Below are 14,926 nucleotides of genomic sequence, written 5' to 3' on the forward strand. Positions count from 1 at the left end.
ATATATATATATGTTTGTGTGTGTGTGTGTGTGTGTGTGTGTGTGTGTGTGTGTGTGTGTGTGTCCATCTCAAACATGTTATGATGGCAAAATGAACATTGATTACTATTTTGCATGCAAATAATGCAATAAACTGGACAAGCGGTAGAAAATGGACTTATTGCATTCTTAAAACCTAAAACCGTTGTCATTATTAAGTGGTTTGTCTTTTTATTAATGTTAACTTATCGTTGGAAGGTTGAAAACAGCTCAGCGGATTTGCGTGGAGAAACCACCATTTAAACGGCACCGCATAATAATCATAAAAAACGCATAAGAGACAAGAACTTTGTTTATAGGATCAGCCTGTAAGGCTGTGATCGCACTTGTTTTTGTTAGCACACACAAATTGGAACAATCAACCATGGATTAATTTCAGCTGTGCGCGTCAGCCCTCAATATTGAAAACAGGCGTTTAGGAAATAAAAAACAATCAGGCTGAACGCAATAATTGAGGGCATATCTTAACATGTATAATCAAATCTTAATTAGGCAAAAATATTGCTCCGGCCTGGTTGGTTGCACCAAATAATAATATAAATAAATTTAATAAAGTCAGAATACAAATAAGGCAACACGATTACAGTATCCCACACTTCTCTTTTATAAAATTAATTTGTACAGCCGATATTGGCATCTACATCAACAATATGGTTTGCCTAAGAAGCTGGACAGGACAAAAATTTTTCTTCTTTTTTTTTTCAAGCAAAAATATGTTGTTGGTTTTTTTCGATTACTCGATTACCGTATTTTTCTGAGTAGAAGTCGAAGTTTTTTTATATAGTTTGGCCGGGTTTGTGACATAAACTCCGGATCGAGTAATGTGTGAAATTATTAACACATTACCGTAAAATATCAAATAATATTAATTATCTAATTTGCGGAAGAGAAGAGGAAAATGTCAACCAATAAGAATTTGGCGGGGGAGTGTCATGGCAGAAGTAAACTGTGTGTCACGGAATGCTAACTGCTATATGTTACTGTCGTAGCTATTAAAATGGGTAATTTCATCCTTGGCGGTAACTTATAAAATCTGAGAAGGGCTGAACAAAAATGGCACCGAAAAAAAAATAATGTACAGCAGATTACACAATATCAAATAATATTATTTATCTCGTTTGCGGAAGAGACGGAGGAAAATGTCACTAATCTTTATTTATTTTAAATTGCCTTTCAAATGTCTATTTTTGGTGTTGGATTTTATCAAATAAATTTCCCCCAAAAATGTGACTTATACTCCAGTGCGACGTATATGGTTTTTTTCCTTCTTTATTAAGCATTTCCGGCCGGTGCGACGTATACTCCAGAGCGATTTATAATCCGAAAAATACGGTAATCGATGGGGATATTCGATAGAATACTCGATTACTAAAATATTCCACAGCTGCAGCTCTACTCTTGAGGAACTCTGAAGAAACATTTATCCTTTTCGCTATTTAAAGGATTTCTACAGCTAAAAACAACACAAAGATAGGGCATATTTTCTTCGAGAAAGGCAAAATGGTGCATAGTATCCTTAGAGAACAGACGGTGGCTAGACAACCACATTTAATAGACGGGACGTGAGCCCGACATGACGTCAGTAACATCCAAGCACTGCAAGAAGTAAGGGCCAGCATATGATTTTCGATTCACGTAACTGCAGACAGAGTCACATAATTGGCCAATAAAACAGAATCCACCAATAAACACACAAATGTAATTGAAATGTTGTTATTGTGAGGAGAAGAGGCATTTATTTGGAAAAATAAGGAGTCCGGTAGTCCTCGTTCATCCCCGACACACTCAAATGCCGGCCGTCCTGAACTCAACAATGTTGAGACGGCCACTTAAAACCGATTAAACTACGAAGCTAAAACTACCAAGAACAATCCATACACCCAAAACACATCTCATCTGCCTGGGTTGTTGTTGTTAACAACATACTTGGTGTTACCTTGATCTACAAACAGTGGTCACAACTTGAGGATCGCTCTTTGTTTTGGTTTTTTGGGGGTTTTTACAGCCTCAAGTTGCCGCTCAAGCTGAGAACCAACCGTACTCTCTCCCCCTTTACAATATTAGCACGGTGCGCCACATCCTGTCTAACTGCGCTAACAAAATAAAGGTTTCAAAAAAAGTACCTTACGCACACAAAATGTACTTAAACCACTTATTGATACTTTTACTCAATTAATATGCTTTGACCAGAATTGTTCACAGATGTATTGCACCAATAAATGTGAAAAATTTTGGATTTAATCAACAAACATTTTATCCAGCAAATTGTATTTGTTTTTTAAATGTATTGCTATTATTATACTTGTGGTTTAATTGTGTTTAATCTATATCAAGGTTTTTTAAAACTATATTTAAATTTGAGTTTTAATGGTACAAAAAATACTCATGTTTTCAGATTAATGAATAATTGTGTAAATCATGATTACAATATCAATCAAAATAATTTTGATAATTACTTTTGCCATAGTCGACCAGGCTTTAAAATAGAGTAGTGAATTTAAAAGTACATGTGGTCAGTTTTTTTTTATCTTTAATAGTGGAATCGAATAAGTATCAATTCATAAGTATTTGCATAGACAACTGAAATTCTGGTATTGTGACCACCCTAATTTTTACCTTGTTCACACTTGGAGAAGACAGTACTGAGATAGAAGCTTTCAAAGCTTCCCTTTGACACTTGTGAAGGAGTTGACATAACTCTAGTAAATGACATACTTTCAAAAGGTGTGTTTGCCTAACATAGCATTATTTCTCATCTGCCTCCCTGTGACAGCGCTGTCTCCATTACAAAAAACAATACACAAAATCCTGTGGGCTATCAAAAAGATGTACAACCAACAATACATTTTTAAACATACCCTATTTTTCGGATTATAAATCGCTCCAGAGTATACGTCGCACTGGCCGAAAATGCATAATAGAGAAGGCACATACGTTGCACTGGAGTATAAGTCGCGTTTTGGGGGGAAATTGATTTGATAAAATCCAACACCAAGAATAGACATTTGAAAGGCAATTTATGATAAATAAAAAATAGTGAACAACAGGCTGAGTAAGTGTACGTTATATGACACATAAATAACCAACTGAGAACGTGCCTGCTATGTCAACGTAACATTATGGTGAGAGTCATTCAAATAACTACAAACCCCGTTTCCATATGAGTTGAGAAATTGCAAATCCTTTTCAACCCATATTCAATTAAATACACTACAAAGACAAGATATTTGATATTCAAACTCATAAACTTTTTTTTTTTTTGCAAATAATAATTAACTTAGAATTTCATGGCTGCAACATGTGCCAAAGTAGTTGGGAAAGGGCATGTTCACCACTGTGTTTCATCACCTTTTCTTTTAACAACACTCAATAAACCTTTGGGAACTGAGGAGACACATTTTTGAAGCTTTTCAGGTGGAATTCTTTCCCATTTTTGTTTTATGTACAGCTTAAGTTGTTCAACGGTCCGGGGTCTCTGTTGTGGTATTTTAGGCAGTTCAAGGGAATACGGTAATATGTGTCAACATGCCTTACTTATAGGGGAACATTATCACAATTTCAAAAGGGTTAAAAACAATAAAAATCAGTTCCCAGTGGCTTGTTGTATTTTTTGAAGTTTTTTTCCAAATTTTACACCTCCCGTAATATCCCTAAATAAAGCTTTAAAGTGCCTTATTTTCGCTATCTTCGAAACCACTATCCATTTCCCTGTGACGTCATACAAGGCTGCCAAGACAAACAACATGGCGGTTACCACAGCAAGATATAGCGACATTAGCTCGGATTCAGACTCGGATTTCAGCGGCTTAAGCGATTCAACAGATTACGCATGTATTGAAACAGATGGTCGGAGTATGGAGGCAGATAGCGAAAACGAAATTGAAGAAGAAATTGAAGCTATTGAGCGAATAGCTGTTGACGCTATTCGGCCATAGCGTGGGTGTACCTAATGAACTGGCCCATAGCACGGCTGCCTTATTAGCATCGCCGGTAAAATGTGCGGACCAAACGATCAGGACTTTCGCATCTTGTGACACTGGAGCAACTTAAATCCGTCGATTGGTAAGTGTTTGTTTCGCATTAAATGTGGGTATCTAGTTTCAAATGTACATACAGCTAGCGTAAATAGCATGTTAGCATCGATTAGCGTAGCATGTTAGCATCGATTAGCTGGCAGTCATGCTGCGACCAAATATGTCTGATTAGCACATAAGTCAAAAGCATCAACAAAACTCACCTTTGTGATTTCGTTGACTTAATCTGCAGGTTATCCATACATCTCTGTGCCATGTTTGTCTTAGCAACGCCGGTCAAATGTGAAGACACTCTGGTACATTCAATGAGGGTCTGGCGGAAGATTTCCTGCCAGTGGTGCAACTTGAATCCCTCTCTGTTAGCGTTGTTACATCCTCCGACAACACAGCGACGAGGCATGATGTCTCCAAGGTTCCAAAAAATAGTCGAAAAAACGGAAAATAACAGAGCTGAGACCCGGTGTTTGTAATGTGAAAATGAATATGGCGGGTGTGTTACCTCGGTGACGTCACGTTCTGGCGTCATCGCTAAAAGACCGATAAACAGAAAGGCGTTTAATTTGCCAAAATTCACCCATTTAGAGTTCGGAAATCGGTGAAAAAAATGCACGGTCCTTTTAATGCAACATCAAGGTATATATTGACGCTTGCATAGGTTTGGTGATAATGTTCCCCTTTAAGATAAAGTGATTAAATTAAAATATCTATTGTAGGCAAAATGTATATTGTTTCTGTCACATGGTTTCTATTCATGCCCACTTCAAGTTGCATTATGGACTGATTATGACAGTGCTGAATTCTAAAAAGGTAACAGACCATGAAATCATGAAAATAGAATGTCAGTCTCATTGATTTGCGGTTCAAATTGGGAGAGAAATACAGACTTTTACAAATATCTAATAAACACGATCATTTCCAACACTTATGCACAGTAGATGTTTTGTGGCCTTTTGTTGTACAGTTAAAAAACTTGAAAATACTGTCTCATCTCAACAGCCACATTAGTGCAGTTAAAAAGTATGAAGTGACTTGCTTGCTTCTGTAGAAAAGTGATAGCAAAACTTAAAAACAAAATATTTAAATATGGCAAAAAAAATTAGGCTCAACAGAATATATGATGACTAAACACTGAAGCGCTTTGTCCCTAACATGAGCAAATTATTGTTGGGGGCATTAGTCCAGCGAGAGACAGAGCTTTTTGCAGCTGCAATATGTCTCACTAATCCATCACAATCCCCAAACCCCAACACACCGAATACAAAAGGCAGAGGGAGTGGGAGAGGACAACTAAAGTTCAAGACACAGAGAACAAACAAGGCAAGACAGTGAATGGAACACAACCTTTTACGTAGCAAAAAAAGTTTCAACTGCATATTTCAGTAGTTTAAGTGTCAAACATACCAAAGTGTGATGCAATTGTTTTGAGTAGGCACACAAGTAGTTCACATAATTATGAAAATATCATTAAAAACCTTTAAAAAATAAAGTGGCGTGGTTGCAAAGGCGGTGACATCATGTGAAAACCCTTGTTATGATTACAACCTGTGGAAATGCACACATGGTATTTTTATACACTATGCAAAAGTCCTTCACTACAGATAATGTGTCTTGTATAACGCCGTGCCTTGATTGACTAGTATATAAATTCACTTCCTTTGTTTAGTTTTCTTACAAAAAAAATCCCAACAATGGGGACTTCAATTATAGCCCAGTATTAAAACAGTCCACCCCCACCAAGGACTGTTTTCACTGCTGGACTCTAGGAAAAGGTTCCGCAGCCTCCGAAGCAGAACTTCCAGGTTCTGTAACAGCTTCTTCCCTCAGGCCGTAAGACTCTTGAACGCATCATAATTAAATTATCCTCTCAACTCACCCCAAAATGGATTAACTCGCTGGAATAAAAAGACAATATAGTATACATCCATAAACCTGGATGCATACGCAACAGTGCAATATATTTATCTGCACAGTAATCTATTTATTTAAATCTGTACCTTATTGCTTTTTTTTTATCCTGCACTACCATGAACTAATGCGGTTTAGCTTGGTTGGTAGAGTGGCCGTGCCAGCAACTTGAGGGTTGCAGGTTCAATTCCCGCTTCCGCCATCCTAGTCACTGCCGTTGTGTCCTTGGGCAAGACACTTTACCCACCTGCTTCCAGTGCCACCCACACTGGTTTGAATGTAACTTAGATATTGGGTTTCACTATGTAAAGCGCTTTGAGTCACTAGAGAAAAAGCGCTATATAAATATAATTCACTTCACTTCAAAGAAAATGTGTTCTTATTTGTACTGTAAAGTTCAAATTTGAATGACAATAAAAAGGAAGTCCAAGTCTAAGTCTAAGTATTAATCGTGGTGAAGACGGACAAACGATGCATTTTCAGCCTACAACATACGATGCTGCGAATACAATGACTGATCCCAATTTAACAAGTTCAAATTACTTAAAATCCAATCCAGCTTTTACAACTATAATGCACAGTTCTGATTGGCATTGGTCATAATGGTTAAACAAGGTTTATGGTTGCGCTTGTCAAGACGCATTCCAAATCTATTTTATAATTTTTTATTTACACTCTCAAAAGAGGGCCAGCTTAAAAAAACAGTTTTGTTGATGTAATGCAAATTGATACATTTTGCAAATAACTTCACATAAACAGGAACACAATCACACAGCTTCAGAGGGCTTGATCGCAAAGCAATGTCCTCAGCCTGTGTGTGTGTGTGTGTGTGTGTGTGTGTGTGTGTGTGTGTGTGTGTGTGTGTGTGTGTGTGTGTGTGTGTGCGTGTGTGTGTGTATGTGTGTGTATGTGTGTGTATGTGTGTGTGTGTGCGTGGCTGAAAAGAGATGTTGCTGCTCCAAGGGTTTTCCAGTAAAACTGCTGTGTTGCTACAAGTTATAATAAAGTCTGCATGTTACAATACAAAAGGTCTGGTTCACATTGCAGGTCAAATCCGATTTTTTGCCCATATGCGACATGTATCTGATTTTTTCATGTTAGTGGGACCAGTGCAATTCCGAATTTTTCATAGGCCTCTTTTGCATGTGGAAAAAAAAATCAGATATTTAAGCGATGCGCTCTTAACGTGAACGCTCCCACTCTCAGGTCGCATTCATCCGACCAAAACGTCTTCAAAAAGCAATAAGCATCATAATTATTCTCCAAAATAGACGGTTACAAAATAAATAGTTGACAACGCAGCAGAAAACCGGTGAAAATAATATAATTTAGGAACTCATATGAAAGTTCCACCACTCCTGTTTCCGACTGCTCGCTACAGACATGCTCTTCAAGTAAACATCAGAGCAAAATATCCCGTAAAACTTGCAGTACCAAAATATTTGTCATCATCCTTATTATTGTTCCACGCGAAATGAGTCTGTTCAAAAAATGTGGACTTTGATCGCAAAATATACTTGGATTTGCCACAAATGCGCTTAAACTGAGACCGACTAAAGTTGAAACTTTGTTTACTTCTGTCCTGTGAACACTGTAGTGCGTGCAATATGAATCAGTCTATAGAACTGAACATTATTGTCTAGGGAAAAAAATTGTGTTGTATAAAGCTCTTCTATTGTGTCTCATTACACAACAGCCACCATAATGTTGAAGCGATTTGGTTTAAGTATTAGGCAAGCAGAAAAGCAACCAGACAGTTTCCTAACTCAGGAATGGCAATTAAGTCTTCTCAACGCAGGTACTAAGGAAGTTACACAAGTTGAAGATTAACCCTTGAAGTTGAGAAACAAACTGACAAAGCTCTTTTGTATAGCAATCATAAATCGTATCTGTGGTGTTGTGTAAAAATCCGTGTGAACTGCGATGCCTTTTTGCTGCACTTTTTATTTTTTTACAATTGGAGGTTTATTATGCATCTATCAAGTTGTGGTCAATAAAGTTGGAAAAGAGGCTGATAGCAATCATGTAAGAATGACACAAACATGGCATCTCAATTGCATATACCAATGTACAGTAACACCTTCAAACATGGGTAATATTCCAACAGCACTGGCTCACAAAACCTAGTTGACAAAAGCCTTTTTTTAAATAAAGTATTAAACAAAAACTCACTCCCAAAGAAAACCTGAAAATCCAATAAAGTACCTGCAAAATTATTAAAAAATGTATTATAAAAATGTAACACTTCTCTTTACAAAAATAATGTGATTATCCCTTAAAGAGGAACATCAGTTTTTTGGAAGTTTGCCTATCTTTTCTCATTCCTAAGTAAAACAAGAACACAAATGTTTTTCTCTCTTTATGCTTCTAATTTGTACTCCACCGCTTACAATGTAGCTAATGAGATAAATCTATTGAGTCTATAAACCCACAAGAAAAAAACTACAAACGGGCCAAAAATACTCTATTTACAAGCTGTGACCTGAATAATAACCGAGTATTAGCGACATTGTTATTATATGAGCAAACACAGATGAACTACTTTAAGTAACACATCGCATTGATAATAGACAGGTAATTAATTTATGAAGCTTTATACATATTAAAATACTGCTGCTGCATTGCCTCAGAAATTGATAAAAGTTTGCGCTGGATCGTAAATCATGCCTCTCACCTGTATAGTATAAGGTTGTGGCCATACACCTAGAAGTTGGTCAAATTTGATGTTCAATTTAGCCCCAGATAATGTATATCGCAAGGATTGACACAAAAAAAATGCTCATTTGTGTCGGGTTTTTTTTCCCTTAAACATCAGGATTATGCTGGATTCATCAGCTAAACCAGTGGTGGACAAACTATGGCCCGTGGGCCACATCTGGTCCGTTGGTCTTTATGATCCCGCCCGCCAAAAAATAAAACAGAATTGAGCAAATCGTGTAATTAGGACCACATTAAGTGTCCTGTAATATCAAGTCATTTCACAAAGTGACACAATAGGGCAGCAGTACGCTTGATTGATTGCACAGCCCTGGTACACTTTTTAACTGCTACTGACAGCAGAACCAATTTTGCAACAATGAGTGGGCTAAAGAAAGGAAAAAGTGATAGCTAATACCAGGTGTTTAATCAGGAATGGACAAGTAAACCCTTTTTCCACTGAAGTCCAGTCAAGGGCTGTATGTCATATTAGCCAAAAAACCTAAGTCATCATTTCACCAATTATGCAAACAACCAGTAAATGCAAGAACGGGCCGCTACCATCCAAGAATCAAGCACAAAGGGCAAGTTATCTACTGGTATTCAAATTAGCAAACACCAATAAGCCTTTTTACGGAGGAGAGTTTCTGAAAGAGTGCATGGTGGAGACAGCAGTCTTTTGTGTCTTGCGAGCAAAAGCAAATTTGAAAAAAAATGTGCTTATCACGCAGAACAGTGAGTCGCCGTGTGGAACTTACTGACAAAGTCTTAGCTAGCAAGCTTAACAGAAAAACCGAGTCATTTAAATTATATTCCTTGGCACCCGTTGAAAAAAATAGCATTCGGTACACCGCTCAGCTTTTCATTTTCGTCAGAGGGATTAATGACAATTTAGAGATAACGTGGGAGTTTTTGGCTATGGAATCCCTAAAAGGAAAAACGCGAGGAGATGACTTATTCAACAGCGTGGTGGGAGTCATCATGAGGCACAAACTGATTTGGAGTAAACTAGCTAATGTTACCACAGATGGGTCGCCTAATCTGGCAGGAAAAAACATTGTGTTACTTAAAAGAATCCATGAGAGGGTGAAAAAGAAGAACCCCCAACAGGAACTACTTTTTTACACTGCATAATCCACCATGGGGTACTGTGCAAATCCATGTTGCAGCTTGACCACACAGTGAAGCCAGTTAGAAAGTTTGTTAACTTTATTCAGGCAAGGGCACTTCATCGTCATTTTATAAAAAATTTTGAAGAGACTGACGCCTACCACCAGGACTTGCTTTACCATTCCAATGTCCACTGGTTACGTTTGGGTAAATTATATCAATGTGTAAGGGAGCTAAAAAAGGAGGTTATTTTATTTTTGGAGCAACTTGAAAAAGATGACACTTTCCCTGAGCTGAGTGACACCGATTAGCTTTGTGATTTAGCTTTTGCTGTGAACATACAGGCACACCAGAATGAGAAGCTAAAAGACAAAGACCAGTATGTACATGAAATTTACACAAATGTCTGAGCCTTCAAAACCAAGCTAACTTTATTTTCAAAACAAATTTTAAACAACTAATTCACATATTTTCTCACATCGTCTACACTGAAAGAGGAACCACAACATGTGAAAAAATACAAGTCACTGAACGACCTTCATGGAGAATTCTGCAGTCACTTCATTGATTTTGGAGAAAATGACAATTCACTCCAACTGGTGTCCTGTTCCTTCACACAAGATCCTCAAACGGTGCCACAGGAGATGCAGTTGGAACTGATTCATTTCCAGTGTGGCCCTATCTTGAGAAAGTAGTTACACTCGCTTAAACTGGATGAGTTTTATGCTTCATTAAGGCCACCCAAACTTCCAAACATCCAAAAGACGGCACAGAGGACGTTGGTGCTTTTTGGATCCACGTATGCCAGTGAACAGACTGTCAGTGTGATAAACACCAGCAAAGTACCCCACACATCCCAGTTGAGTAATGGACACATCAGATCTGTTTTGAGAATTGCCACAACAAAACAGACACCAGACTTTGATGCACTGGCAAAACAGGGTGATCAACAACACTGCTCCCACTAAAAGATAATGTAAGTATTAACCCTGTAATACAATTGTTATGTTTATTTGACGTCTTGACATGATATTGTTGAAATTAGTTATATTATGATTAAATAGCCCATCTTTTAAAAGTCTACTCTTAGTTCCTACAGATATGATATGCTTTGAAAGGCATCATGTGCTTGATTTTAAAAGCCAAAGTGGCCCCTGAGCCTTATCTAAACAAAAAACAGTAATCTCACTCACGGAAGATTGGCATGGGCAGCATAAAACCCTGATCGGAACACCCCAATGCGATATAATTGCCAAATAGAGCAGAAACTCAGCTTTTATATGCCCTTATTAATGTATGTTACAATTTTTGACGAAAAGTTTCACCCAAATTTAGCCAGCCAATTTGCATATACTGCCTCTGCTATCGTAAGGCTAAATACAGCACATCACAAACAAAACTGTTTGCACAGGAATCATTCCCCAGAGTCAAGTGCCCAGACAAAGAATCTGTTTGTTACGTTTTCTAGGACTGGGCCGATAAACTATAAATCAGTTAACAAAAATGAAAAGAACTTGATACCTTTGCCAACATCGATAAAAAGATATGTTTGTGTGTGTTTTCATTGTCCATTCTTTTCCAAACAGAGTGCAAGAGGTTTCGTTCTGTGCGTCCCTTTTAGCACCAGAGCGCGTACATTCAATAGCAGAAATAAATGAACTCAGTAAACCCTCTTATCCAGACCTGGGCAAATGAAGGCCCGGGGGCCACATGCAGCCCGTTGAGCTTTTCAATCTGGCCCGCCGGACATTCCCAAATAATTGTTTTAGATTTTTAAGATGGAAAGTGTAGCTGCCGTTACGATTTCCAATCATGTTTTCTAATGATCCTCAACTATAATAAATCTTTCAATGCTTGGAATCTGCATGATATACGAGTTACCGTGGTCATCGAATGAGTCACTATGGTCATCTAATTAGTAGTTAGTTTGAGATATCTCAGATTGTAGGTGGGTTTTTTTTTACCCCTTCGCGTTCATATTTCACTATGTTTGTTGCATTTTGGTTATGTTTCGGTTGATTGTAAAATATGTTGTCAATATTCAGTGTTTTATACTTCTTAGTTCAAATTGTAAATCCCACATTCTTTATTTTCATGTACATTCTGGGTGTCCATTCAGTAAAAAATGTCAAATTCCGTTCTGTTTTTTAAGGCGGTCTGTCATAACGTTTTTAGCTTTCAATCATTATTGTGAGGTTTTGTATTTGTGTTCTTAAAAATAGATATACCGGCCCCCAGATACAATTTATTATCTAAACCTGACCCCCCGAGTAAAATAATTGCCCAGGCCTGCTTTTATCAGTCATTAGGGATGATGTTCGTTAAGAAATGATCGATGTTGATGCCATTATCGAATCCTCTTATCAAACCGATTACTTATTGAATCTCTTATCGAATCGAGGTCGTTGTGTGTGCACTGAGTTCCAAAAGCCATAGATGCTATGTGACACGCTGTTTACATGGAGGAAAAGCGAACGTGACTGAGGACAGCATGCGGGGGAAGGTTTCAGGCGAGAGAGGATGCGAAAGGTGAGCATGTAGTGCTGCTATGTGCGTTGTAAATTTAACAAAATGCCGACAAACACATCACCAACATGGACGAGGTGCCGCTCACTGTGGTTAAGAAGGGGACCAGCACGGTTGGGAATCGATACGCACAACGGGGCAAGAGAAATCGGCTTTTACTGCTGTGCTAGCTTGCTATGCTAATGGACAACGAGACTGACTTTGAAAATGAGAAGAAATCTGGCATGTTCGATGGAGAACTTGCCCAGCTGCTCATTTCGGACACAGAAGATGAGGACTTTGATGAAATTGTGGATGAGGATTGATCAAAAAATAATGTGAGTACATTGATAAATACTTCAATAAAGTACAACCAAACTCCGCTTTGCTCCAACTGCCTTTTTAAAACAGCATCCATGCATGCGAGAGTATGTTTTAAGCTAGCGTATGTTTTAAACTAGCGTATGTTTAACCATGTCTGCGCCCAAAAATACACTGTGCCTTATAATGCGTTAATTACGGAAATAGCACCCGTAACTGACACGGTGCCTTTTAATACGGTGCGCCCTGAGGTCATGAACATACCATATAGTGGCTTCGATTACAGGAACATGTTCTCAAAAAGGGTTTCAAATCCATGGAATCGGTTCTTTTCTTATCAAAGCATTGGGGGAACTGGTTTTAAAACATCATCCCTATCAGTCACCCACCATATTTGTGTCTGTAAGTGAAAAGGGGACTGCTAGCTTACGACAGAGCCTCACTAGATGCTAGAGAGAAGCACCGCAAAGAAAATATTGCATCATTTGTTCCAGTTTGTCCACAAGGGACGCAAAGGTAATTTTGCAAGTGTTTGTTCCGTCTCCTCTTGATTACTCCCGTGTATTATTTTCAGGTCTTCCCATGTCTACCGGCAGTTTCTCCAACAATGGGATGCACACAGCCCTGCTTTACGCTCCAACCTGACCGATTTAGCCCTTTGAGCTAATCCGTACCCAAAGTTTCGGGTCTGTCGCCATCTTCACTTAACCGCTTTGTTCGAACATTCCAGAGGCTGTTCACCTATGAGACTTGTTGGGGATACGTGTATACGGCAGTGGCCATTGCTCTAAGACTGCAAGGGAAGTTTAGCTTACCCTGAAATATAATAAAATGGTAAATGATGTACTTTTGTTTAAATTTCATTGACTATACATGAGCCAGAATGCGTTCAGCTTTTGTTCCAAATCAGCTACTTTCGCGACAGCTGACATACTTTCTTCTTGCTCATTCGGAGTAGGACTGGGCGATATGGACCAAAACTGATAGCCCTGTATTTCTATAGTTTGAATACCGGTATACAGTATATACCGGGATCTTAAAAAATATTGCTTTCTAAAATATACTTAACTGTAATACCAGTATATTGCACAGCCCTAATTCAGAGCATAGAGTGGGTTGATCCACTGCAGCCATTGGATAAATGCAGCCTATGAAAATATACCGTCTCAAGTAGTGAATGAGAAGTGGACTCTGCCTCGGCTGCCCAGGACCCCGGACTTCCGCATGGATGATCTGTCTGAGACAGAATCCCTTTTTGATTGACAGCAAAATAAGCGAATCAGCAATCTTGAAATACAAAGCACTCAATTTTCCTTCTGTTGTTCCTGTTGATAGAGAATTTTACAATATTTTAAGTGACTTTTGCTCTGTAAAATCTAGCATCTTTAAGTACTTTCACTGTTATTAGAGACTGTACTTATGTTTAGACAATAGCTGAATATTAGCTTCCACACCTTGAAAGACCAGCTGCCGCCACCGGTATACAACCTGTGTTACATTGTACAATAATAATAATAATACCGGTAATTCTAAAAAGAGAGCAAAACAATGTAAGAAAAACTATGATAATGCCAATTAGTAATAACACATTTGTTTTTAAATGTTTGTAAATTTTTTAGTCTGTTTTTAGAAAATATATAAATCATCAATGATTATGCAATTTGTATGATGATGTCATGTTGACCATGCTCCACCGCAACAACCATATAGGTAAGCTGGGGTAAAAGCTTGCTTAAGGTGTGACTTTAGAATAGAATAGAGTTTTATTGTCATTAATGCAGTGAACAGGTTCAAAGAACAACAAAATTGGAGCAGATCCCCTAAGGTGCATATACAATTTAGGGTTTTGTTACTTACGTACGAGATACTAAACAGTTTAGCACCATCTTATCTTGACGATTGCATTGTGCCACATGTTTCGTTTGGAATTCTGCGTTCCATAAATGCTTAGAGATACTTCCAGACCCCTAAAAGTCTGCAGGCTCCAGAGCTTACACTGAATTGCCCAACCAGCTATAATTAAAAATGCTTCTTCAGTAAAAGCATTTAAGTCTCACCATTAACAGGGTTTCCCCTTAATGTATTTGATTGTGGCGGTGTGCCAGAGCAACATATCGGCCGTGACACCTTAAAAACGAGTGTATTTTACGTGAAAACTAAATAATGTATTAGTACGTCCATAAGAAGACACAAAGTCAGACACTCTTTTTAACATTTATAGCCAATTTCATGCTGACAACAGTCCCAATTCCCAATCTTACTGTATGTCCTCTCTGCACACATGTGCTTCACTCCCATACACACACAACAACAAC

At 38.1% G+C, this 14,926-nt stretch overlaps 1 protein-coding gene across 1 annotated transcript in view; it reads right to left on the bottom strand.

The window, feature by feature from the left end:
* Positions 1-14,926, bottom strand: part of lgr4 (leucine-rich repeat containing G protein-coupled receptor 4) — a 91,270-nt gene that overhangs the window by 66,444 nt on the left and 9,900 nt on the right. The window lies entirely within an intron of this gene.

Source organism: Nerophis ophidion, linkage group LG25 (genome assembly GCF_033978795.1).
Source record: "Nerophis ophidion isolate RoL-2023_Sa linkage group LG25, RoL_Noph_v1.0, whole genome shotgun sequence".
NCBI lineage: Eukaryota > Metazoa > Chordata > Actinopteri > Syngnathiformes > Syngnathidae > Nerophis > Nerophis ophidion.